General features: G+C 44.1%; 1 protein-coding gene across 2 annotated transcripts in view; it reads left to right on the top strand.

Moving 5' to 3' along the window:
• The window catches only part of SNX29 (sorting nexin 29), a 213071-nt gene that overhangs the window by 78301 nt on the left and 109299 nt on the right, over positions 1-25471 (top strand). The gene's annotated exons all lie outside the window — the stretch shown is intronic.

Raw genomic sequence — 25471 nt, 5'->3', positions numbered from 1 at the left:
GTTTCTCTTTTTTGCACCTTCTCCAGAGTTTCAATGTCTCTTTTGAAATGTGGTGACCAGAACTGAATACAGTACTTTTTCCTCAAAGATGTTTCGCTTCGTGTCCAAGAAGCTTCTTCAGTTCTGACTGAATGGTGGAGGATGGACGGATTTATATTCCTTGCAGTCATCTGGTGGTTAACACTCTTTCCGAGAGCCATTGAGGACCCTTGGGGGTTTATGGGTGCCCTAGTAGGGCAAATGGGTATGGGATCTTTTTGGAACTGCTGAAAAGATTGTGTTGTTGATGGCAGATAGGTGGTGGTGTTTCAGCAGGTGGGGCCAGATATGATGCCACCTCTCTGCTGTTTACAACACAATCCTTTCAGCAGATCCGAAAAGGTTCCACACCCATTTTCATTTTCGCTATTCAAGTGACCCTGAGGGCATAGCTTTTTTATTTATTTCCCTATCTCTGTCTGTCTGTCTGTCTATCTATCTATATCTATCTTCCTTCCTTCCTTCCTTCCTTCCTTCCTTCCTTCCTTCCTTCCTTCCTTCCTTCCTTCCTTCCTTCCTCCCTCCCTCCCTCCCTCCCTCCCTCCCTCCCTCCCTCCGTCTGTCTGTCAGTCTTGTCTGTCTATATGCTGCCCACTCCAAACAGGACTCAGGGTGGCTAACAATACTCATAAAAAACAGAAATGACAAAATACAACAACAAGAGCAACAACGCAATACAATATGTAATACCCTAAAAAAACCATGTACAGTAGTATCTGTAGATACGAGCTGCTCCACATGCGAGTATTCCAAGTTACGAACCACGAGGGGAGAGAAATTTCTGTTCCAGACCCGAGCTCAAATTCGGGATATGAGCCGAGCGTCCACTAGGTGGCGCAAGAATCCTTGCTTCTGGTTATCTCGGAGGGGGAAAACAAAGTCTAAAGCCATTTGTTCCAGATACGAGTTGTTCGACATACAAGCTCCCTTCGGGAACGAATTAAACTCGTATCTAGAGGTACTACTGTATACAACAGTCATTCCTAATTCCAGCCTGCTGGAAAAGCCAAGTCTTAACAGTTTTCCGGAAGACCGGCAGGGTCGAGATAATACGGATCTCCGGGGGCAGTTGATTCCAAGGAGATGGAGCCGCCACTGAGAAGGCTCTTCCCCAAGGTCCCTCCAGCCGACATTGTTTCGCAGATAGGACCCGGAGAAGGCTGACTTTGTGGGCCCTTACTGGCCGCAGCGAGGCGTGAGGCAGGAGGCGGTCCCGTAAATAGTCTGGCTCTGAGCCATTTAGGGCTTTAAAGGTGATAACCAACACCTTGAATTGCAGCCGGAGACCGACTGATAACCAATGCAGCTTGTGTAAAGTTGGAGTAATGCGGGCGTAACTTGGTGCAACCGTTATTGCATGTGCTGCTGCATTTTGTACCAGCTGAAGTCTCTGAACACTTGGAGACAAACCTTCAAGTCTTCTCGATGACTCTCAGAAACAATACTAATGACCATATGACTGCAAGGCATATAAATCTTTCCATTCGGCCAGAACTGAAGAAGCTTCTCAGATGGAGCAGCAAAACGTCTTCAGAGGAAAGCAAAGAAAGACCAGTGGTTCTCAACCTGGGGGTCGAATGACCGTTTCATAGGGGTCACCTAAGACCACAGAAAAAGACAAATTTCCCATGGTGTTAGGAACTAAAGCTTCTATTCTGGCGCCTTGGAACATATTTTACAATCCCACCAATCAGGTGTTTACAGTGGGGGGGGTGCGCCTGACCTTCCTGCCAATCAGCTTCAAGATCTGCCTTTCCATTCGGTCAGAACTGAGGAAGCTTCTCAGATGGAGCAGCGAAACGTTTTCAAAGGAAAGCAAAGAAAGACCAGTTGCCTCTTCAAAATATACCTGGGTGTTTCGTTCTTCCAAACAACCTTCACGATGGTTTAAAACTCCTTGGGGCTGGGCGAGTGGGCTCGAAAAAGATGGTTTGCAGCAATCCAGGGTAGTGCTAACGGTGGCGAGTGTGATAAATGAAGGTTGTTGCAAACGAGGGGGCTGGAGCTGAGCTTCAAGCCAAGAAGGAAAGTATGTGTTGAAGGCATGTGTCAGCCCTTTGAGGGAGGTCAACGCAGAAATAGACGCCGCAAAGAATCCAGGAATATTGCTTGGTTTTCCTAGGGTGTAATAACCAAATCTCGAAAGCCTGTTTCTGTCTATCCCAGTGATGGCGAACCTATGGCACGGGTGCCACAGGTGGCACATGGAGCCATATCTGCTGGCACATGAGCCATTGCCCTAGCTCAGCTCCAACGTGCATGTGTGTGCCGGATAGCTGATTTTTGGCTTGCACAGAGGCTCTGGGAGGGCATTTTTGGTTTCCAGAGAGCCTCCAGGGCAGCGGTCCCCAAACTACAGCCCGGGGGCCAGATGCGGCCCGCTGAGGTCTTTTAAACGGCCCACGACAGCACACGAGATTTTACCGATCGATATAATAAGAGGGAGAAATAGAGAGGGAGAGAGAAATGAAGAGGAGAGATAGAAAGGGAGAGAGAGAGAAAGGGAGAAATAGAGAGAGGGGGAGAGAGAGAAAGTGTGAGAGATACAAAGAGGGAGAGTGAGAGAAAGAGAGAAGAGAGAGAGAAAGAAAAAAAAGAGGGAGAGATAGAGAGGGGGAGAGAAAGGAAGAGGGAGAGATGGAAAGAGAGAGAGAGAGAAAGAAAAAAATGAGAAAATGATGGAGGGAAAGAACGAGGGAGAGGAAAATGAAACAAATGAAAGAAAAGGAAGAGGGAAGAGAGAAGTGGAGAGGAAGGAGGGAGGGAAGGAAGGAAGGAAGGAGAAATGGAGTTTGTTGATTTAAGTTTAAATTTACTTGTTAATAAAGAAGTAGAAATTATTTTATTACTTCATTATTAATTACTTAATTACTTATTACTTCTTCTTTATTTTAAATATTGTATTTGTTCCCATTTTGTTTTTTACTTTAAATAAGGTATGTGCAGTGTGCATAATGATTTGTTCATAGGTTTTTTTAATAGTCCGGCCCTCCAACAGTCTGAGGGACAGTGAATTGGCCCCCTGTGTAAAATGTTTGGGGACCCCTGCTCCAGGGGATCAGAGAGGGCATTTTACCCTCCGCCGGCTCCAGGGAAGCCTTTGGAGCCTAGGGAGGGCAAAACGCGAACCTACTGGTCCCACCAGAATAATAATAATAGTAATAATAATAATAATAATAATAATAATAATAATAATAATAATTTATTAGATTTGTATGCCACCCCTCTCCGAAGACTCGGGGCGGCTCACAACAATAATAAAACCAATATAGTAGTAGAACAAATCTAATATTAAAAAACATAAAACCCTATCATTATTTAAAAAACCAAACAACACATTCATACCAAACATGAAACAAAGTATAAAAGAGCCTGGGGGAAAGATGTCTCAACTCCCCCATGCCTGGCGGTATAAGTGAGTCTTGAGTAGTTTACGAAAGACAGGGAGGGTGGGGGCAATTCTAATCTCTGGGGGGGAGTTGATTCCAGAGGGCCGGGGCCGCCACAGAGAAGGCTCTTCCCCTGGGGCCCGCCAAACGACACTGTTTAGTCGATAGGACCCAGAGAAGGCCAACTCTGTGGGACCTTATCAGTCGCTGGGATTCGTGCGGTAGCAGGCGGTTTCGGAGGTACTCTGGTCCAATGCCATGTAGGGCTTTAAAGGTCATAACCAACACTTTGAATTGTGACCGGAAACTGATCGGCAGCCAATGCAAGCCACGGAGTGTTGTGGAAACGTGGGCGAATCTTGGAAGCCCCGCGATGGCTCTCGCGGCTGCGTTCTGCACTATCTGAAGTTTCCGAACACTTTTCAAAGGTAGCCCCATGTAGAGAGTGTTGCAGTAATCGAACTTCGAGGTGGTGAGGGCATGAGTGACTGTGAGCAATGACTCCCTGTCCAAATAGGGCCGCAACTGGTGCACCAGGCGAACCTGGGCAAACGCCCCCCTCGCCACAGCCGAAAGATGATGTTCCAATGTCAGTTGTGGATCGAGGAGGACGCCTAAGTTGTGAACCCTCTCTGAGGGGGTCAACATTTCCCCCCCCCCCCAGGGTAATGGACGGACAGATGGAATTGTCCTTAGGAGGCAAGGCCCACAGCCACTCCGTCTTGTCTGGGTTGCGTTTGAGAAGTTGGGGAACAGGCCGTTTCCGGTCTCCAGAGGGCCTCTGGGGGTCGGGGGAAGTTGTTTTTGCCCTCCCCAGGCATTGAATTATAGGTGTGGGCACTCGTGCAGGCGCGAGAGCACGCACGCACGCTCTTTCAGCACCAGAGGAAAAGAAGTTTCACCATCACTGGTCTATCCCATCGTCACCAAGGTGGAGTTTTTTCTGAGTTTATTTCTCACACTTCCTTCAATTTCTGGATTAGGGCCTCTGTTCTCCAACTTCCTCCTTAATAACCTTCTCCGTGGTCAACTCTAAATCCTCTTAGAGCTTTCTTTTGATGTCCAAATCATTACCTGGAATTTAAGCAATATGTCACTTGAAGAAGACTGAATCCAAGAAATCAATACTTTCTCAGCGCCATCCACCTTTGGGGTTTGGGGGGGCCATAATACCAAGCCAAGGTTTTTTTAAACTTTGGTTTATTGAAGTAAATATAATAACAAACATCATATAATGCCCTAGCACAGAATGTGAACAAAAGATCTTAATAGCACAGATTGCTTTGAAACGCTGAAGAAAATGGTTGAACAAAGAAACCTTGAGATAATTCTAATTAATTTCAAATCTAGCCTGCGTTTAGGAAAAGGCCAGCAGAACCAGGCTAAATCCAATCTCCCTTTTTCCATCCCTCCTTCTATAGCGGGAATGTAAAACCTTTTGTAAACCCTGTCCTATAGTCTCTCCTATATCTCGTATTTCTTCTCTACTATATCCTCTATAACCTTCATTGTGTATTATTGTGTGTTGGACAAAATAAATAAATAAAAAGTGTTAATACCACTTTATAAGGCCTTGGTAAGGCCACACTTGGAATACTGCATTCAGTTTTGGTCGCCACGATGCTTAACGGATATTGAGACTTTAGAAAAAGTGTAGAGAAGAGCAACAAAGATGATTAGGGGACTGGAGGCTAAAACATAGGAAGAATGGTTGCAGGAACCGGGCATGGCTAGTTTATTATTATTATTTATTAGTATGCTGCCCTGTTTAATGAAAAGAAGGACCAGGGAGACATGATAGCAGTCTTCCAGTATCTCAAGGGTTGCCAGAAAGAAGAAGGACTCAACCTATTCTCCAAAGCACCCGAGGGTAGAACAGGAAGCAATGGGTGGAAACTAAACAGGGAGAGAAGTAACTTAGAACTAAGGAGAAATTTCCTGACAGTCAGAACGGTTGATCAGAGGAACAGCTTGCCTCCAGAAGTTGTGAATGCCCCAACACTGGAAGTTTTTAAGCAGATGTTGGATATCCATTTGTCTGAAGTAGTGTAGGGTTTCCTGTCTAAGCAGGAGGTTGGACTAGAAGACCTCCAAGGTCCCTTCTAACATTGTTGTTATTATTATGATTATGATTATCATTATTATGTTTTCTTAAGGTCATCTCTATGGCTCTTAACAGTTTCACGCAGTTTCAGGGCGTGGGAGTATTCAGAAAGGTTTATTTTGAGATAAGAAGCTGATTTCAATAAATGAACCTCACTTTGAGTTAGCAATGGGTACAATCAGTTTATTCAGTGAGTTAATACAATGAGTTTATTGGGCTCATTGAATCACACAACAATTTAATTCATAAACCACACGTAGTAACTAGGCTCACATATACAGTAGTATTAAGTCCAAACTGAACAAATTACGACTGAATCTTACAAGTGAATTCTGACATAATTTTTGCTATTCAGTTCACCGAAGCCTTCATTTATTTTCTTCTTTTTTGTAACTTGGAAATTTGGAAACCTGTACAGACTTTTTCGAATGAAGGAGTAACCCCTCTTAAAGATATTTCATCACTTCTCCCTTCCAGCACGTCAGTTTGATAAATCTGTTGTGAGTCCAAGCAAAATGAGTTTATTTTGGTCAAGCTTATACAGTGGTCTGCGTTTACAGGCTAAATAAAGGACACGGACAATGGATCATTTTGTATTTAGACCGGATTTGATAGCCCTCAAATTCAATCAGTGTGTGAGTTCGTACATTAATTTGAAGGCTTGAAGTTTGAAAACATGAAAAATTAACTGTTTAGCTTAGGTGGCTATGTTTCTGGGAAAAACAATTATGTGATAATATTTGGCAACGTTTATAAGACAGAGAGAAAGATAGAGAACAGGGAATTGTGTTTAGCTGTGTCCTTCAAACTGTTCCCTGTGGCTGGAACTTTCAGACAAAAGTGTGTGTGTGAGTGTGTGTACATTGTGTTGTTTTTCTATTAGATACTCTTTCCATTAATTAAAAAGCTGTTTCTCTACAGTGCTGGCTGCTGGTCCTAATTAATATATTATGGACTATCGCCGCGTGTGAAAAACCAAGAACATAAAACCGGTCCTAGCAATCTTTATCAAGAGAGTGGTAAGATAAATGTCCCTTGATCTCCACTACCCTCCAATAACTCTCTTTTTTATTTCATAACACCAAAATGATGTCCTTCACAGTCGAGTAAGCTGGCACCATCCATCTGCATTAGACCATAATCAATCAGGGCTAGTAGTTCCCGTCCAGAGAAGTAAAATTCCATCTGCTAGTAGAAGGGGTTCTACTTAGCCTGGTGTGTTAGCTGTACTGGGAAATCCTATGAAGCAAACTCTCGGGAGGACGTTGGAATCCTGCATCCAATTTTGGTCACCACGATCTAAAAAAGATGTAGAGACTCTGAAAAAAAAAAGTGCAGAGAAGAGCAATCAAGATGATTAGGAGACTGGAGGCTAAAACATCACTCCTCCACTCGAAACAGAATACCCTACGAAAATAGACTAACAATCCTGGGCCTAGAAAGCCTAGAACTACGGAGCCTAAAACACGATTTCAGTATTGCCCACAAGATCATATGCTGTAATGTCCTACCAGTCAATGACTACTTCAGCTTCAACCGCAATAACACAAGAGCACGCAACAGATTCAAACTTAATATGAACCGCTGCAAACTTGACTGTAAAAAATATGATTTCAACAATCGAGTTATTGAAGCGTGGAACTCATTACCGGACTCAATTGTGTCAACCCCTAACCCCCAACACTTCTCCCTTAGACTCTTCATGATTGACCTCTCCAGATTCCTAAGAGGCCAGTAAGGGGTGTACATAAGTGCACTGGTGTGCCTTTCATCCCCTGTCCAATTGTCTCTTCTTTTTTTCACCCATCTTATATATTCTCTTCCTTTCATTTATCCTCTCCTCTAAGTTCACTTTCACCTTCTTTTATATTATCACATGTCTATTTTTCTTCCTATGTATCTGTGTATTGGACAAACAAACAAACAAACAAACAAACAAACAAACAAATAAATGAACGGTTGCAGGAACTGGGAATAGAAACATAGAAGACTGACGGCAGAAAAGGACCTCATGGTCCATCTAGTCTGCCCTTATGCTATTTCCTGCATTTTATCTTAGGATGGATCTATGTTTATCCCAGGCATGTTTCAATTCAGTTACTGTGGATTCACCAACCACGTCTGATGGAAGTTTGTTCCAAGCACCTACTACTCTTTCAGTCAAATAATATTTTCTAGTTTTCATCAAACTAGAATGTCTAGTTTGATGAAAAGAAGGACTAGGGGAGACATGATAGCAGTCTTTCCATATATCAGGGGTTGTTACAAAGAAGAGGGAGTCATGCTATTCCCCAAAGCACAGGACAAGAAGCAATGGGTGGGAACTAATCAAGGAGAGAAGCAACTTAGAAAAAGGTGAAATTTCCTGGCAGTGAGAACAATTGATCAGTGGAACAACTTGCCTCCAGAACTTGTGAATGATCCAACACTGGAAATTTTAAAGACGAGGTTGGACAATATTTTGCCTGAAGTGGTGTGGTTTTCCTGCCTAAGCAGGGGGTTGGACTAGAAGACCTCCAAGGTTAATATTAAGTTTAAATCTGTTGTGAGCTCTTGTGTTGTTGTAGTTGAAGCTGAAGTAGTCACCAACAGGCAGGACGTTGTAGCATATATTATTATTATTATTTATTGGATTTGTATGCTGCCCCTCTCCGTAGACTCGGGGTGGCTAACAACAATGATAGAAACAGCATGTAACAATCCAATACTAAAACAACTAAAAACCCTTATTATAAAACCAAACATACACACAAACATACCATGCATAAATTATAAAGGCCTGGGGGGAAGGAATATCTCAGTTCCCCCATGCCTGATGACAGAGGTGGGTTTTAAGGAGCTTACGAAAGGCGAGGAGGGTGGAGGCAATTCTAATCTCTGGGGCAGCTGGTTCTAGAGGGCGGGGCCGCCACAGAGAAGGCTCTTCCCCTGGGTCCCGCCAAACGACATTGTTTACTTGACGGGACTCGGAGAAGGCCCACTCTGTGGGACCTAACTGGTCGCTGGGATTCGTGTGGCAGAAGGCGGTCCCGGAGATAATCTGGTCCGGTGCCATGAAGGGCTTTATAGGTCATAACCAACACTTTGAATTGTGACCGGAAACTGATCGGCAACCAATGCAGACTGCGGAGTGTTGGTGTAACATAGGCATATTTGGAAAAGCCCATGATTGCGCTTGCAGCTGCATTCTGCACGATCTGAAGTTTCCGAACACTTTTCAGAGGTAGCCCCATGTAGAGAGCGTTACAGTAGTCGAGCCTCGAGGTGATGAGGGCATGAGTGACTGTGAGCAGTGAGTCCCGGTCCAAGTAGGGCCGCAACTGGTGCACCAGGCAAACCTGGGCAAACGTCCCCCTCGCCACAGCTGAAAGATGGTTCTCTAATGTGAGCTGTGAACTTATGCATGCCCCTTACTGACCTCTTAGGAATCTGGAGAGGTCAACCATGGATAGTCTAAGGGTAAAGTTTTGGGGGTTTGGGGATGACACTACAGAGTCCGGCAATGAGTTCCACGCTTCGACAACTCGGTTACCGAAGTCGTATTTTTTACAGTCAAGTTGGGAGCGGTTAATATTAATTTAAATCTGTTGTGAGCTCTTGTGTTGTTGTGGTTGAAGCTGAAGTAGTCGCCGACAGGCAGGACGTTGCAGCATATAATTTTGTGGGCAATACTTAGATCATGTTTAAGGCGTCTTAGTTCTAAGCTTTCTAGACTTTATTTAGAATTTATTTATCTAGAATTTATTATCATTTATTAGATTTGTATGCCGCCCTTCTCCGAAATCTCTGGACGGAAAAATAATTGAGAACCCCTGCACTAAACATACGCAGTTCCCGCAACCTTGTGTTTTATCCTCCCGTTCCCTAATCATCTTTGTCTGTGGAATCACAGTGGTGGCGAATGGAGCATGACCCTCTCACCGCCTGCCTAGTTGCAGCAATAGCTTTTATGGTATCTGAGCAGCTGTTGATGAAGCACCACAGGGTGTGAGTGTGTGTATATGTCTCCCTGCAGAGCCACCTATTAGCTTTCTAATGTCTTCAGCGCGGCGGAGTTCAGGCTGTGATCTCTTGCTGGAGAAAGTTAGGTTTTTACAGCCCTTCGTTCCCAAGCCCGGAGGACATATTGCCCTTACTGCTTAATGTGGTCTGAAGTACGTCTAGAACCTCCCCAGAGCTTTCCAATGGCAAAACCCTGTGTGATCGTCGGAGGGAGACGTCGCGTCCCTGGCTGTGCTTTTTTGGGTCTCCAAACCGCGTCTGGCACAAAGTTGTCAAGAGACGCGGCAATTTTGGAAGACGGCCCTCAAGAGCCTGTCTGTCTGTCTTCGCCTGAACGTTCGTGGCACGAGGAATGGCCAGCCCGGCTTTGGCCAACAAGGACCAGCTGCTGCAAAGTGTTTGTTCCCCCGATGGCTCTTTCGTTTCGGGCACTTGCATTTTTAATTTAACCGTTCCCCAAAAGTTCATGAATGAAGGCAAGGATGTCCAAGGATCCAAGATAGGTCGGTCGCCGGAAGCAGAGATTTAGTCTTCTTAACTTTGGGACTTGGGGCTGGAGCCCATCCCCAAGGGACTTTTCTGTAGCAGTGTGCGTGTTTTGGGCAATTCTGTGTGTGGCATGTAGGATTTTATTTTTATTTTTATTTATTTTTATTTATTTTTATTTATTTTTATTTATTTTTATTTATTTTTATTTATTTTTATTTATTTTTATTTATTTTTATTTATTTTTATTTATTTTTATTTATTTTTAATTATTTTTAATTATTTTTAATTATTTTTAATTATTTTTATTTATTTTATTTTTTTGTTTTGTTTTGTTTTGTTTATTTATTTTATTTTACTTTACTTTATTTTATTTATTTTGTTTTGTTTATTTTTTTATTTTTTTTATTTTATTTTATTTTACTTTACTTTGTTTTATTTTATTTTACTTTACTTTGTTTTATTTTATTTTACTTTACTTTGTTTTATTTTATTTTATTTTCATACATTCCTTTATTCGTTTTATAATAATAATTTTAATAATTTATTAGATTTGTATGCCAGCCCTCTCCGCAAACTCAAGAATAGTACAACACAAGAATAGTAAAAATATAACAATGTAACAAATCTAATATTTAAAAAACATCTAAAAAACCCCATCATTAAAAAACCGTACAACACAAGCACATCATACATAAACTATATAAGCCTGGGGGAGGTGTTTCAATTCCCCCATGCCTGGCGATACAGGTGAGTCTTAAGCAATTTATGAAAGACGAGGGTGGAGGCAGTTCTGATCTCTGGAGGGAGCTGATTCCAGAGGGCCGGGGCTGCCACAGAGAAGGCTCTTCCCCTGAAGCCCACCGCTGGGATTTATGCGCATGCGCAGAGGCCAAATCTTGTGCGGGCACGGGCATGCCCGCGTCGGAGCCAAGATGCATGCGCATCTCCATTTCCGCTAACTCAGGGGTAGGCAAATTTGGCTCTTCCTTGACATGTGGACTTCAATTCCCAGAATTCCTTAGCTAGCATGATTGGCTCAGGATTTCTGGGAGTTGAGAAGTCCACAAGTTATAGAAGAGCCAACTTTGCCTATCCTTGCGCTAACAGATCGACGATCCCACCCGTACCAGCTGCAAACCGCTACTGATCTTGAGGAAGGCTCTTCTGTGAAAGGTATGTGGAAGTGATGTGCCGGTGCCTAGAGGATGTCGGGGCCTGGATGGGTGTCAACAAACTCAAGCTCAACCCAGACAAGACGGAGTGGCTGTGGGTTTTGCCTCCCAAGGACAATTCCATCTGTCCGTCCATTGCCCTAGTGGGAGAATCACTGGCGCCCTCAGAGAAGGTTCGCAACTTGGGCATCCTCCTCGACCCACAGCTCACATTAGAGAAACATCTTTCAGCTGTGGCGAGGGGGGCATTTACTCAGGTTCGCCTTGTGCACCAGTTGTGACCCTACTTGGACCGGGAGTCACTGCTCACAGTCACTCATGCCCTCATCACTCTTGCAGCTGCGAGAGCAATCATGGGCTTTTCCAAATATGCCCATGTTACACCAACACTCCGCAGTCTGCATTGGTTGCCGATCAGTTTCCTGTCACAATTCAAAGTGTTGGTTATGAGCTATAAAGCCCTTCATGGTACCAGACCAGATTATCTCAGGGACCGCCTTCTGCTGCACGAATCCCAGCGACCAGTTAGGTCCCACAGAGTGGGTCTTCTCCGGGTCCCGTCAACTAAAGAATGTCACTTGGCGGGACCCAGGAGAAGAGCCTTCTCTGTGGTGGCCCCGGCCCTCTGGAACCAACTCCCCCCAAAGATTAGAATTGCCCCCACCCCCCTTGCCTTTCGTAAGCTGCTTAAAACCCACCTCTGCCGTCAGGCATGGGGGAATTGAGACCCTCTTCCCCCTAGGCCTTTACAATTCTATGCATGGTATGTCTGTATGTATGTCTGGTTTTTATATTAATGGGTTTTTAATTGTTTCTAACATCAGACTACTATTGTACACTGCTTTATTGTTCCTGTTAGCTGCCCCAAGCCTCCGGAGAGGGGCGGCATACAAATCCAATAAATAAATTAAATAAATAAATAAATAAGTCCACATTTGATTTTGCGGCAAGGTTAAATAATAACGTTGTGAGAATAAAGGCAATTCTAAAGAACCTTCCCTTTTGCTTTCCTGTTCAAAAGCGGAATATTTTATTCCATTACCAAAGAAGCCATCCGTGGGCAGAGCGCTCCTAGGATTTACTGCGTGGGTTTCAAGGGCTCCTCAGAACAAAACCAGTTCCTGCAGGGGGGAGATCTTTGAAACTAACTCAAGCGCGGGATCATCGCCCTAACTCAAAACATGCTCAAGGCTTTCTCCTCGTGGCAAACAGGAGACGCACTTTCTGCTCAGTGGGAAGGTCAGTGGAATGAACTCTGCTTTCCACACAATCGGCCAGCAGTAAGTGACTCAGAGGTAGCTGGGATTGGGCCCCGAAGTAGAACTTCTCCGATCATAATGGAATATGTCTAGAATATAGAATACACACTGCTCAAAATAAATAAATAAAGGGGACACTTAAACAACAGACTATAACTCCAAGTAAATCAAACTTCTGTGAAATCGAACTGTCCCCTTAGGAAGCAACACTGATGGACAGTCAATTTCACCTGCTGTTGTGCACATTCAACTTTGTCCAGAACAAAGTATTCAAGGAGAATATTTCATTCATTCAGATCTAGGATGCGTTATTTGAGGGTTCGCTTTATTTTTTTGAGTAGTAAATAGAACATAGAACATAGAATATAGAATATATTCTAGGGAATGAGATGCTGCCTAAGTGACAATAAGAGAAGGAAGAGCCTGCTTAGACAGGAAACCCTATACTACTTCAGACAAACATCTTCTTAAAAACTTCCAGTGTTGGAGCATTCACAACTTCTGGAGGCAATTAATTGTTCTCTAAAGAAATTTGTCCTTAGTTCTAAGTTCAATTCAATTCAATTTATTAGATTTGTATGCCGTCCCTCTCCGAAGACTCGGGGTGGCTCACAACAATAATAAAAACAATATTCCAGCGAAAACAAGTCTAATATTAAAAAGCACATAAAACCCTATCATATTTAAAAAGGCAAACAACATATACATACCCAAACATAAATATAAAAAAGCCTGGGGGAAAGGTGTCTCAACTCCCCCATGCCTGGCGGTATAGATGGGTCTTGAGTAATTTATGAAAGACAAGGAGTGTGGGGGCAGTTCTAATCTCAGGGGGGAGTTGATTCCAGAGGGCCGGGGCTGCCACAGGGAAGGCTCTTCCCCTGGGGCCCGCCAAACGACATTGTTTGGTCGACGGGACCCAGAGAAGGCCAACTCTGTGGGACCTTATTGGTCGCTGGGATTCGTGCGGTAACAGGCGGTTCCGAAGGCACTCTGGTCCAATGCCATACAGGGCTTTAAAGGTCAAAACCAACACTTTGAATTGTGACCGGAAACTGATCGGCAGCCAATGCAGGCCACGGAGTGTTGCAGAAACGTGGGCGAATCTAGGAAGCCTCACGATGGCTCTCGCAGCTGCGTTTTGCATGATCTGAAGTTTCCGAACACTTTTCAGAGGTAACCCCATGTAGAGAGCTTTGCAGTAATAGAACCTCGAGGTGATGAGGACATAGGTGACTGAGCAGTGACTCCCTGTCCAAATAGGGCTGCAACTGGTGCACCAGGCGTACCTGGGCAAACGTCCTCCTTGCCACAGCCGAAAGATGATGTTCCAATGTCAGCTGTGGATTGAGGAGGACGCCCAAGTTGCGAACCCTCTCTGAGGGGGTCAGTAGTTCCCCCCCCCCCCAGGGTAATGGACGGACAGATAGAATTGTCCTTGGGAGGCAAGACCCACAGCCACTCCGTCTTGTCTGGATTGAGTTTGAGTTTATTGACACCCATCCAGGCCCCAACAGCCTCCAGGCACTGGCACATCACTTCCACTGCTTCGTTGACTGGACATGGGGTGGAGATGTATAAGTTGTTTCTCTCCTTGTTTAGTTTCCACCCATTGCTTCTTGTTGTGCCCTCAGATGCTTCCAAGAATAGGTTGGCTCCTTCTTGGTGGCAACCCTTGAGATATTGGCACACTGTTATCATGTCTCCCCTGGTCCTTCTTTTCATCAGGTTAGACATAACCCAGTTCCTGCAACCGTTCTTCCTATGTTTTAGCCTCCGGTCCCCTTATCCTCTTTGTTGCTCTTCTCTGCGCTCTTTCTAGAGTCTCAACATCCTTTTTACATCGTGGTGACCAAACCTGAATGCAATATTCCAAGTGCAGCCTTACCAAGGCCTTATAAAATGGTATTAACACTTCATGTGATCTTAATTCTATCCCTCTGTTAATGCAGCCTAGAACTGTGTTGGCTTTTTTTGGCAGCTGCTGCACACGGATGGCTCCTATTTAAATGGTCGTCCACTAGGACTCCAAGATCCCTCTCACAGTTACTACTGTTTACCACTTCATCAACCCTGATAAGACGGAGTGGCTGTGGGTTTTGCCTCCCAAGGACAATTCTATCTGTCCGTCCATTACCCTGGGGGGGAAATTATTGACCCACTCGGAGAGGGTCCACAACTTGGGCGTCCTCCTCGATCGACAGCTCACATTAGAGAAACATCTTTCAGCTGTGGCGAGGGGGGCGTTTGCCCAGGTTTGCCTGGTGCACCAGTTGTGGCCCTATTTGGACCGGGAGTCACTGCTCACAGTCACTCATGCCCTCATCACCTCGAGGCTCAACTACTGTAACGCTCTATACATGGGGCTACCTTTGAAAAGTGTTTGGAAACTTCAGATCGTGCAGAATGCAGCTGCGAGAACAATCATGGACTTTCCCAAAAATGCCCATGTTACACCAACACTCCGCAGTCTGCATTGGTTGCTGATCGGTTTCCGGTCACAATTCAAAGCGTTGGTCATCACCTATAAAGCCCTTTATGGCACCGGACCAGGGTATCTACGAGACCGCCGTATGCCGTACGAATCCCAGCGACCGATTAGGTCCCACAGAGTGGGCCTTCTCCGGGTCCTGTCAACAAAACAATGTTTTTTGGCGGGGCCCAGGGGAAGAGCCTTCTCTGTGGCGGCCCCGGCCCTCTGGAACCAACTCCCCCCGGAGATTAGAAATTCCCCCACCCTCCTTGTCTTTTAAAAACTCCTTAAAACCCACCTCTGCCGTCAGGCATGGGGGAACTGAGATATTCTTTCCCCCTAGGCCTTTACAATTTATGCATGGTATGTTTGTTTGTATGTATGTTTGGTTTTACAAATAAGGGGTTTTTAGCTGTTTTACTATTGGATTTACATGTTTTTTATTACTGTTGTTAGCTGCCCCGAGTCTACGGAGAGGGGCGGCATACAAATCAAATCAAATCAAATCAAATCAAATCAGGAAGGAAGGAAGGGAGAAAGAAAGAAAGAAAGAAAGAAAGAAAGAAAGAAAGAACCCATGTATACCGAACCTGTGCATTTTGGTTTTCTTGCCCAAATGTAGAACCTTACTTTTTTCACCGTTGAGTTTCATTTTGTTAGACGGCGCCCATTGTTCACGTCTGTCAAGATCCTTCTGTATCTTGACTTCTGGAGAGTTGGCTATTCCTGCCAATTTGCTGTCATCTGCAAATTTTTCCTCTGGGGAAAATCAAGATTAAGACGTGATGATGGGCTTCCTTGTTTTGCCCATGACACAAAACGTGTGACTCGTCGAGATTGCGATAGCATTTGCGCTGGGATTGTAGCGCTGCCCTTTCGTTGCCTTTTTCTGTCTCGCTAACCATTCCACTTCTTTTCCTGCCATAAACGATAAGAAATGTACCACTTTTCCTGAACTTCTCGCCAGCTATTGACCACCCCTGGAGAGCGTTTTAATATTTAATGTGTCTTTGTTTTAAGCTCCCCGGACTTCAAATTATAGATTTAGTAATGGCTTGCTTGGCAGCAAGAGTTATGAATCATCATCTTTTTTGGGGGAAAAAAAATCTCTTAGCCTTTTCCCTCCCCTTAATGAATTTTTAAAACTATATGTATTTTTGAGCTTTTTATATTTCTAGCTGCGTTCGTCTTGAAAGCCTGAGTCACTGCTAGTTAAACCTGCCCGTCTTTTATGTGCAGGAATCAAATCATTGTTATTACCAAATTTAATGTTGGTTTTTAGTAGAACTCTTTGCGGTGCAGGGCCAGAGAATAACACGGAAAGTTTCCAATATGTTGGAGTCACCGTTTGTCTCTTCCTTGCGTCACTATAGTGGTACCTCTACCTACAAACGCCTCTACTTGCAAACTTTTCTGGATAAGAACCGGGTGTTCAAGATTTTTTTTGCCTCTTCTCAAGAACCATTTTCCACTTACAAACCCGAGCTTCCTAAACTGTAACCGGAAAAGGCAGGGAGAAGCCTCCGTGGGGCCTCTCTAGGAATCTCCTGGGAGGAAACAGGGCCGGAAAAGTTGGGAAGAAGCCTCTGTGGGGCCTCTCTAGAAATATTCTGGGAGGAAACAGGGCTGGAAAAGGTGGTGAGAAGCCTCCATGGGGCGTCTCTAAGAATCTCCTGGGAGGAAACAGGGCCAGAAAAGGCGGCGAGAAGCCTCCGTGGGGCCTCTCTAGGAATATCCTGGGAGGAAACAGGGCCGGAAAAGGTGGGGAGAAGCCTCTGTGGGGCCTCTCTAGGAATCTCCTGGGAGGAAACAGGGCCGGAAAAGACGGGGAGAAGCCTCCATGGGGCCTCTCTAAGAATCTCCTGGGCAGAAACAGACGGAAAAGGTGGGGAGAAGCCTCCGTGGGGCCTCTCTAGGAATCACCTGGGAGGAAACAGGGCTGGAAAAGGCGGTGAGAAGCCTCTATGGGGCCTCTCTAGGAATCTCTTGGGAGGAAACAGGGTCGGAAAAGGTGGCGAGAAGCCTCCGTGGGGCCTCTCTAGGAATCTCCTGGGAGGAAACAGGGCCGGAAAAGGTGGGGAGAAGCCTCTGTGGGGCCTCTCTAGGAATCTCCTGGGCAGAAACAGCCGGAAAAGGTGTGAAGAAGCCTCTGTGGGGCCTCTCTAGGAATCACCTGGGAGAAAACAGGGTTGGAAAACTCGGTGAGAAGCCTCCGTGGGGCCTCTCTAGGAATCACCTGGGAGGAAACAGGGCTGGAAAAGGCAGGGAGAAGCCTCCGTGGGGCCTCTCTAGGAATCTCCTAGGAGGAAACAGAGCCGGAAAAGGTGGGGAGAAGCCTCCGTGGGGCCTCTCTAGGAATATCCTGGGAGGAAACAGGGCCGGAAAAGATGGGGAGAAGCCTCCACGGGGCCTCTCTAGGAATCTCCTGGGAGGAAACAGGGCTGGAAAAGGCAGTGAGAAACCTCTATGGGGCTTCTCTAGGAATATCCTGGGTGGAAACAGGGCCAGAAAAGGCGGGGAGAAGCCTCCATGGGGCCTCTTTAGGAATCTCCTGGGGGGAAACAGGGCTGGAAAAGTGGTGAGAAGCCTCTGTGGGGCCTCTCTAGGAATCTCCTGGGAGGAAACAGAGCCTCCACCCTCCCTGCGATTTCCCCAATCGCACGCATTATTTGCTTTTACATTGATTCCTATGGGAAAAATTGCTTCTTACAAACTTTTCTACTTAAGAACCTGGTCACGGAACGAATTAAGTTTGTAAGTAGAGATACCACTGTACTTGTTTTTCAGTCTGTGGAAACAAGAGTAATTTTTCTTTGATTTCTGACTTCTCATTTTAGGGTTGCTTGGTTGGGCCAAGCTGGCGAGAAAGGTCGTAAAATGAGGCAAAATTTACTTAGCTGTCTCGCTTATCAATAGATATATTGGGCTCACTGGTGGCCATAAGTCAGGTTCAAATCCTTCAAAATGACATGACAAACAAAAATGAAGGATGGGTGTTTTTCTTGGACTGAGTAAAGGATTTTAATAATACATCTTAGCCCTTTTAATTGCTATGTAATTCCAATTATCTGTCCACTTTTTTTACAAGAAGAATCCAAATTATAGCAGCAAGTAAGTGCATCCTTTTCTTTTCTTTTTTTAAAAGTAGTGTGACAGGAAGGAAATTAGATGTTGAAGGAATGTTGGGAAGTGGATTGATGGCTGTGCAAGGGGGGAGGCTCCCCTAGGAAATTTGGGATAATTAGAAAGCCAAGGACATTTTAACCGGAATTGGTCAATTTTCTTTTGGCTGCTTTTGTAAGTGAAGTTGATCTCTGTCGGATACAATCAGGTAAATTAAACCGAACAATATGTCAGGTCAATTCTTCTGCACTTTTGATTCTTTTTTCCTTATATGAAGAAAAAGGAAAAGAAAGGAAAGGAAGAAGAAAAAAGGAAGGAAGGAAGGAAGGAAGGAGGAAGCAAGGAAGGAAGGAAGGAAGGAAGGAAGGAGGAAGCAAGGAAGGAAGGAAGGAAGGAGGAAGCAAGGAAGGAAGGAAGGAGGAAGGAAGGAAGGAAGGAAGGAGGAAGCAAGGAAGGAAGGAAGGAAGGAGGAAGCAAGGAAGGAAGGAAGGAGGAAGCAAGGAAGGAAGGAGGGAAGGAAGCAAGGAAGGAAGGAGAAATAAAGAAACATCCAAACTTGCTTATATGAATATTTATGAGTTATTAGTTGCTTTTTTGTGCGATGGGCAAATCTAGAGATGAGATGGATAGACAGACAGATACATAGATAGATAGATAGACAGACAGATGATAGATAGACAGACAGATGATAGATAGATAGATAGATAGATAAATAGATAGAAAGAAAGAAAGAAAGACAGACTGAGATAGTTAAATAGATAATCTATAAATAGATAATATCTGTCTGTCTGTCTCTCTATCGTTATCTATCTATCTATCTATCTATCTATCTATCTATCTATCTATCTATTTATCTATCATCATCCATCTATCTACCTATCATCCATCCATCTATCTATCTATCTATCTATCTATCTATCTATCTATCTATCTATCTATCTATCTATCTATCTATTACGGTATCTATGTATATCTCCGAGTCTACGGAGAGGGGCGGCATACAAATCTAATAAATAAATACATAAATAAATACATAAATAAATAAATATCATTCTATCATCTATCTCATCTCATCTCATCAACAATAGATAAATAAAGACGAATGGATAGATCTATTGACAGACGGAGCGAGCCAGCCTCCAGCGTTCAGAGGCCAAATTCATATTTCAGGTTTTGTTACTTTTCCCTCCAGGCAAGTCTCCCTTCTTGAGTCAATTTAGACTTTATGTGTCACCTGCGATTACGCACATGATAAACCTGACCTTTGCAAAGATCTTTGCCGTGACTCCGCATGACATTGTTATGCGAGTGATTATGCGATCTGTCACCACCGAGCCATCATTGAGATGTTCTTAGTCTTCCAGAAGTAATGAGAGTATCGGTCCTTATGTCTCCTCCTTCTCCTCCCCGCTCCCCCACCCCATGTTCCCCTTCCACGGTGTAGACTTCAATTCACATTGATTTGAGGTTTCGTAGCTTGTTCTGGAAGAGTTTTAAGGTTGGAAGTAATTTCCCCCCTCTCTTCTATCTAACGCCTTTTCAGATTTTTTTAAAAGATAATTTTGCATTAGAACAGGGGTTCTTAACCTAGGGGTCAGGACCACTTTGGGGATCGAAGAATTGTTTCCCAGGGGTCACCTAAGACCAGGGGTCCCCAAACGTTTTACACAGGGGGCCAGTTCACTGTCCCTCGGACTGTTGGAGGGCCGGACTATAAAAAACCCCTATGAACAAATCCCTACGCACAATGCACCTACCTTATTTTAAAGTAAAAAACAAAATGGGAATGTACTGTTGGGGGGGAAGAAGTCTGAAATTCATATATGTTTATGTTTTGTTTTTAATTTTCTTTTGTTAACATCTGATTGGCTATACAAGGTTTTCTTGGCTTATAGAAAAATGTATAAAGAAAGAAGGGAGCACTTTGGCATAATGGTTAATAAGTTAGAAATATAATTGGTGTTGTACTTTTTTGAGGAGGGAATTTAATTAAAAGAAAATGAATGTAACTGGATGACAAAATTAGAAAAAAAACTTTTGCAACTTTTTTGATGATTGATATTAGTTACTAACAAAATACCACATTTTATAAATGGAAAATTAGATGTGCTCCTGTCACTCACCCGCGGGCCGGATTAATGGCCTCAGTGGGCTGCATGCGGCCCGCGGGCCGTAGTTTGGGGACCGCTGCCTAAGACCATGGGAAAAGACAAATTTCCCATGGTGTTAGGAACTAAAGTTTCTATTCTGGCACCTTGGAACATATGTTTACAATCTGACCAATCAGGCGTTTACAGTGGGGAGTGTCCCTCTGACCTTCCTGCCAATCAGCTTCAAACTCTATTGGGAGAATTGGGGCTAGACTTATGGTTGGGGGTCACTACAACATTAGGGCGTCATGGCATTAGAAAGATGGAGAACCACTGCATTGGAATGATGTGTTAAGTCAGCAGCCCAACAATATAAAAAGATTATTACAGAAAGTTCTCGACTTACAACTGGTCATTTAGCCGTCGTTTTGAAGTCCTTCCAGACTTAGCGTGTGTGTGTGTTTGTGCGTGTGTGCATGCACGCACTGTTTACATCCCGCATGTGAAGCTCTGCCAGTCCTTGCCGTACGACCACAATAGCGGCCTAAATTCCCATTGATCTTGTTGTTAAGTGAATTGTCCCCATTCTACAACCATTCTGTCAAAGGACCATTTTTCACTTAACAACCACAGCAGCACCCCACCCCCCAGTGGTCACGTGATCAAAATTCAGCCACGTGACAACTGGTTCATATTTATGACCGTTGCTGTGTACTATAAAACCCCTTGTCTCACCTTCTGACCAGCAAAATCAATGGGGAAGCCAGATTTATTTATCAGTCTCTTTTTCTTCATTTCTTCATTCTCCCCTCCCTCCATCTCTACCTCCTCTCTCTACCTTCTTTCTCCTTCTCTCCCTCTTCCTTCTCCTCTTCTCCCTTCACTTTTCTACTTCCTCATTCTCCCCTTTTACCTTTTCCTGAGCGATTCTTATCCTATGTTAGGTCCCACAGAGTTGGCCTTCTCCGGGTCCCGTTGACGAAACAATGTCATCTGGCGGGACCCAGGGGAAGAGCCTTCTCTGTGGCGGCCCCGATCCTCTGGAACCAGCTCCCCCCCCCCAGAGATTTCCTTGCCTTTCGTAAACTCCTTAAAACCCATCAGGCATGGGGGAATTGAGTCATCTCCCCCAGGCCTATATAGTTCATGCATGGTATGTTTGTGTGTATGTCTTGCTTTTTAAATAAGGGGTTTTTAGTTGCTTTTGTACATTGTTTTATTACTGTTGTGAGCTGCCTTGAGTCTGCAGAGAGGGGCGTCATATAAATTAAATAAATAAATAAATAATTCATCTTCTACTTAATAGACTGATAACATATTCTCATACTTGTGTGTGTGTGTTTGTATGCCTGCCTCTCTGTCTGTATATGTGAAAGAAGCTCTCATAACGTTTACAGCAAAAACTGAATTCTGAGGTTTAAAAGAATCCCCATGCACAAGAATGCCACACACAAATGTAATTTTTTCAATTGGGGAAACGTGTTATAAATCTCAAGTGTTTGAATTATGAGATCGGTCTAAGCGCTGGCATCCTTTGCAGCTGGGGGATATGGTCCTCTACATTCCATCGTTAATAATATTAATGCTTCTGCTTTAAAACGATTGAGTTCTTTGTTTAAGGCAGTGTTTCCCAACCTTGGCAACTTGAAGATATTGGGACTTCAACTCCCAGAATTCCCCAGCCAGCGAACCAAGTAACCCTAAAATGGGAAGTAAGAAATCAAAGAAAAATTACTCTTGTTTCCACAGCCTGAAAAACAAGTACAGTGGTACCTCTACTTACAAACTTAATTCGTTCCGTGACCAGGTTCTTAAGTAAAAAAGTTTGTAAGAAGCAATTTTACTCATAGGAATCAATGTAAAAGCAAATCATGTGTGCGATTGGGGAAACCACAGGGAGGATGGAGGCCCTGTTTCCTCCCAGGAGATTCCTAGAGAGGCCCCACGGAGGCTTCTCACTGCCTTTTCCGGCCCTGTTTCCTCCCAGGAGATTCCTAGAGAGGCCCCACGGAGGCTTCTCCCCGCCTTTTCCGGCCCTGTTTCCTCCCAGGAGATTCCTAGAGAGGCCCCACGGAGGCTTCTCACTGCCTTTTCCGGCTCTGTTTCCTCCCAGGAGATTCCTAGAGAGGCCCCACGGAGGCTTCTCCCCGCCTTTTCCGGCCCTGTTTCCTCCCAGGAGATTCCTAGAGAGGCCCCACGGAGGCTTCTCCCCGCCTTTTCCGGCCCTGTTTCCTCCCAGGTGATTCCTAGAGAGGCCCCATGGAGGCTTCTCCCCGCCTTTTCCGGCCCTGTTTCCTCCCAGGAGATTCCTAGAAAGGCCCACAGAGGCTTCTTCCCACCTTTTCCGGCTGCTTCCGCCCAGGAGATTCCTAGAGAGGCCCCACAGAGGCTACTCCCCACCTTTTCCAGCGTTCGCTGGCTGGGGAATTCTGGGAGTTGAAGTCCAAATATCTTCAAGTTGCCAAGGTTGGGAAATACTGGTTTAAAGGACGTGAATTGGCTCCAAATGGAAACATTTTTCCTAGGGATGGTTCAAACGGCATAGGAACGCAGGTTTCTCTCTCTTTTCCCCCCCTTTTTCTTTTTATATATCATTTGCACAGAGGACATATTATGTTTGATCTTATTCAGCCGACCCAGCCTAGAGTAATTAAGTGGGATGTTTTTAATTAAATCAAAGGGGGTTATGAATTGAATCCCCTTTAATGCAATTAAGCAGAAAAGCGTGAGGCTCATACAGAAAGAATATTTGGAGATGTTTTTGGAAATGAAGAAATCTCACGGCTGTCTTTACTCAGCATAATAAGCCATGAAAACTGGCTTTTATAAACACGGCACACTTCACTTGCATAAGAGTGTAATAGACCCAGAAAGCCCCATTAGATCAGTCATCTTCGCATTGTGGCTTAAAGCCGGCTTCCCATTCAAGTTTGTTTGGGGGGGGGGGAGAATAACCCCAATGGTAGATGGGTTCAATGTAGCTTCATGCTTTAATTTACTTTCTCATCAATACAGGCATCCCTCGACTTTTTATTTTATTTTATTTACTTACTTACTTACTTACTTACTTACTTACTTACTTACTTACTTACTTACTTACTTACTTACTTACTTACTTAATTATTTATTAGATTTGTATGCCACCCCTCTCCGCAGACTCGGGGCGGCTCACAACACAATAAAAACAGTTTGTAACAAATCTAATAATTTACAATATAAAATATTAAAAAAACCCACATTATTAAACAAACATTCACACAAGCATACCATACATAAATTGTATAGGCCCGGGGGAGATATCTCAGATCCCCCATGCCTGGCGACAAAGGTGGGTTTTAAGGAGTTTGCGAAAGGCGAGGGGGGTAGGGGCAGTTCTAATCTCTGGGGGGAGCTGGTTCCAGAGAGTCAGGGCCGCCACAGAGAAGGCTCTTCCCTTGGGGCCCGCCAAACAACATTGTTTAGTTGACGGGACCCGGGGAAGGCCCACTCTGTGGGACCTAACCGGTCGCTGGGATTCATGCAGCAGAAGGCGGTCTCGGAGATATTCTGGTCCGATGCCATGAAGGGCTTTAAAGGTCATAACCAACACTTTGAATTGTGACCAGAAATTGATCGGCAACCAATGCAGACTGTTGGTGTGACATGGGCATACCTAGGGAAGCCCATGACTGCTCTCGCAGCTGCATTCTGCACGATCTGAAGTTTCCAAACACTTTTCAAAGGTAGCTCCATGTAGAGAGCATTACAGTAGTCGAACCTCGAGGTGATGAGGGCATGAGTGACTGTGGTTTATTTACTAAATTAACAACAAACAAAAAATACTTAAAAGAAAACGTGCCCAACACCAATAAAACCCCCACCACCATTTAGGGAGTTAAATTATTTACAATAAGTTTCAATTTCTTCCTTAGCTCCGGTTTACATTTCTTTACCTACAAAAAGTGATTGGAATTTATTTTTCACATTGTCGTCATAAATTCTACTTAAGATGTAATTTTTCACCTGATTCCATCGTGCCATCAGCTTCTCCAGTTTATTTTCATCAAAGTTATTTAATCTTATTTCCATAACTTCGAAGTGGATGTGGTCCACCATGTACCAGTACCAATTCTGGATTGTCCATTTATTGCTATCCTTCCACCCTAAAACCACTACTGCTTGAGCGCTTTCCAAAGCTGCTGTTTTGATTTCTTTAAATTCTCGTAATTCCCCATATTTAACTAGTATTGCTAATTCTTTTGTAATTATCCAATTAATGTTTAGCATATTATTTATTTCATTTTGTACTTCCTTCCAGAATTTTTGAACTTCAACACATTCCCAGAGCATATGCATAAAAACTCCTTTTATTTGGCAATACAGGCATCCCTCGACTTAAAACGATTTGCTGAGCGACCATTCAAAGTTACGACAACCCAGAATCAAGTGACTTATGACTGTTTTTCACAATTACGACTATCGCAACATCCCCATGGTCGTGTGATTTATCACCGGTTTATTGGGACGGCACCGGGTACTTCTTATCACATGTGGTGGCAATGTCATAAGTCACAAAACATTCGGATTAATAATAAAACATTGGTTGGAAAAAATCCTGAATATGCAATTAGGCTGAAAGCCAGGACTTTTCCTACTAGGGATAACAAGGGATACTGTGCGGGTGAACCGGCTGCTAATTTCACATCTGGTTCACCAAACCGTTAGTTTCAAGGACCTCCAGCCCCCGTCCATCCTTTCCCTTCCAGGAGTCTCCACAAGGTCTGTTTTGGATGCCAGGTAAGTGCAGGGCCCACGTGTGTTCTGTCGGGCTCTCTTCCTCCCAAAAATTCACAGGTACAAATTTCAGACACACACATGTTTGAAAATTCAAAACAATGTTCTTTATAATGAAAATTCACTTAAACTAAGCCCTCTTTTGGTATAGCCAAGAGCACTCGTCTCCAAACAAACTGGTAATTTGTACAAGTCTCTTATCAGTTCTGTGATACTTAGCTTGCAGCTGTGAGGCAATTCACAGTCCTTCTTCTTTCACAAAGTGAAACACACTTTGCCCTGGTTTAGTTTCAAAGCGGGGAAAAATCAGCACACAAAAGGTCAAAGTCAGTAAAGCAGTCACGAAACACAGATAATCAGATAATCCTCCACAATGGCCAAACCCACAGGCTGCTATTTATAGCAGCCTCACTAATGACCACAGCCCCACCCAACCACAGGTGGCCTCATTTTCTTTGATAATAATCTCTCAGTTGTTGCTGCCTATGCATCGCTCTCCGCATGCGTGGCTGTATCATTAACTCTTGTTCTGAATCCAAGGAGGAGCTAGATAATTGA

The sequence above is a fragment of the Erythrolamprus reginae genome, chromosome 9, assembly GCF_031021105.1.
Source record: "Erythrolamprus reginae isolate rEryReg1 chromosome 9, rEryReg1.hap1, whole genome shotgun sequence".
NCBI lineage: Eukaryota > Metazoa > Chordata > Lepidosauria > Squamata > Dipsadidae > Erythrolamprus > Erythrolamprus reginae.
Note: the sequence above shows the minus strand (reverse complement) of the source record. Positions and strands in the feature narration are given on the sequence as shown.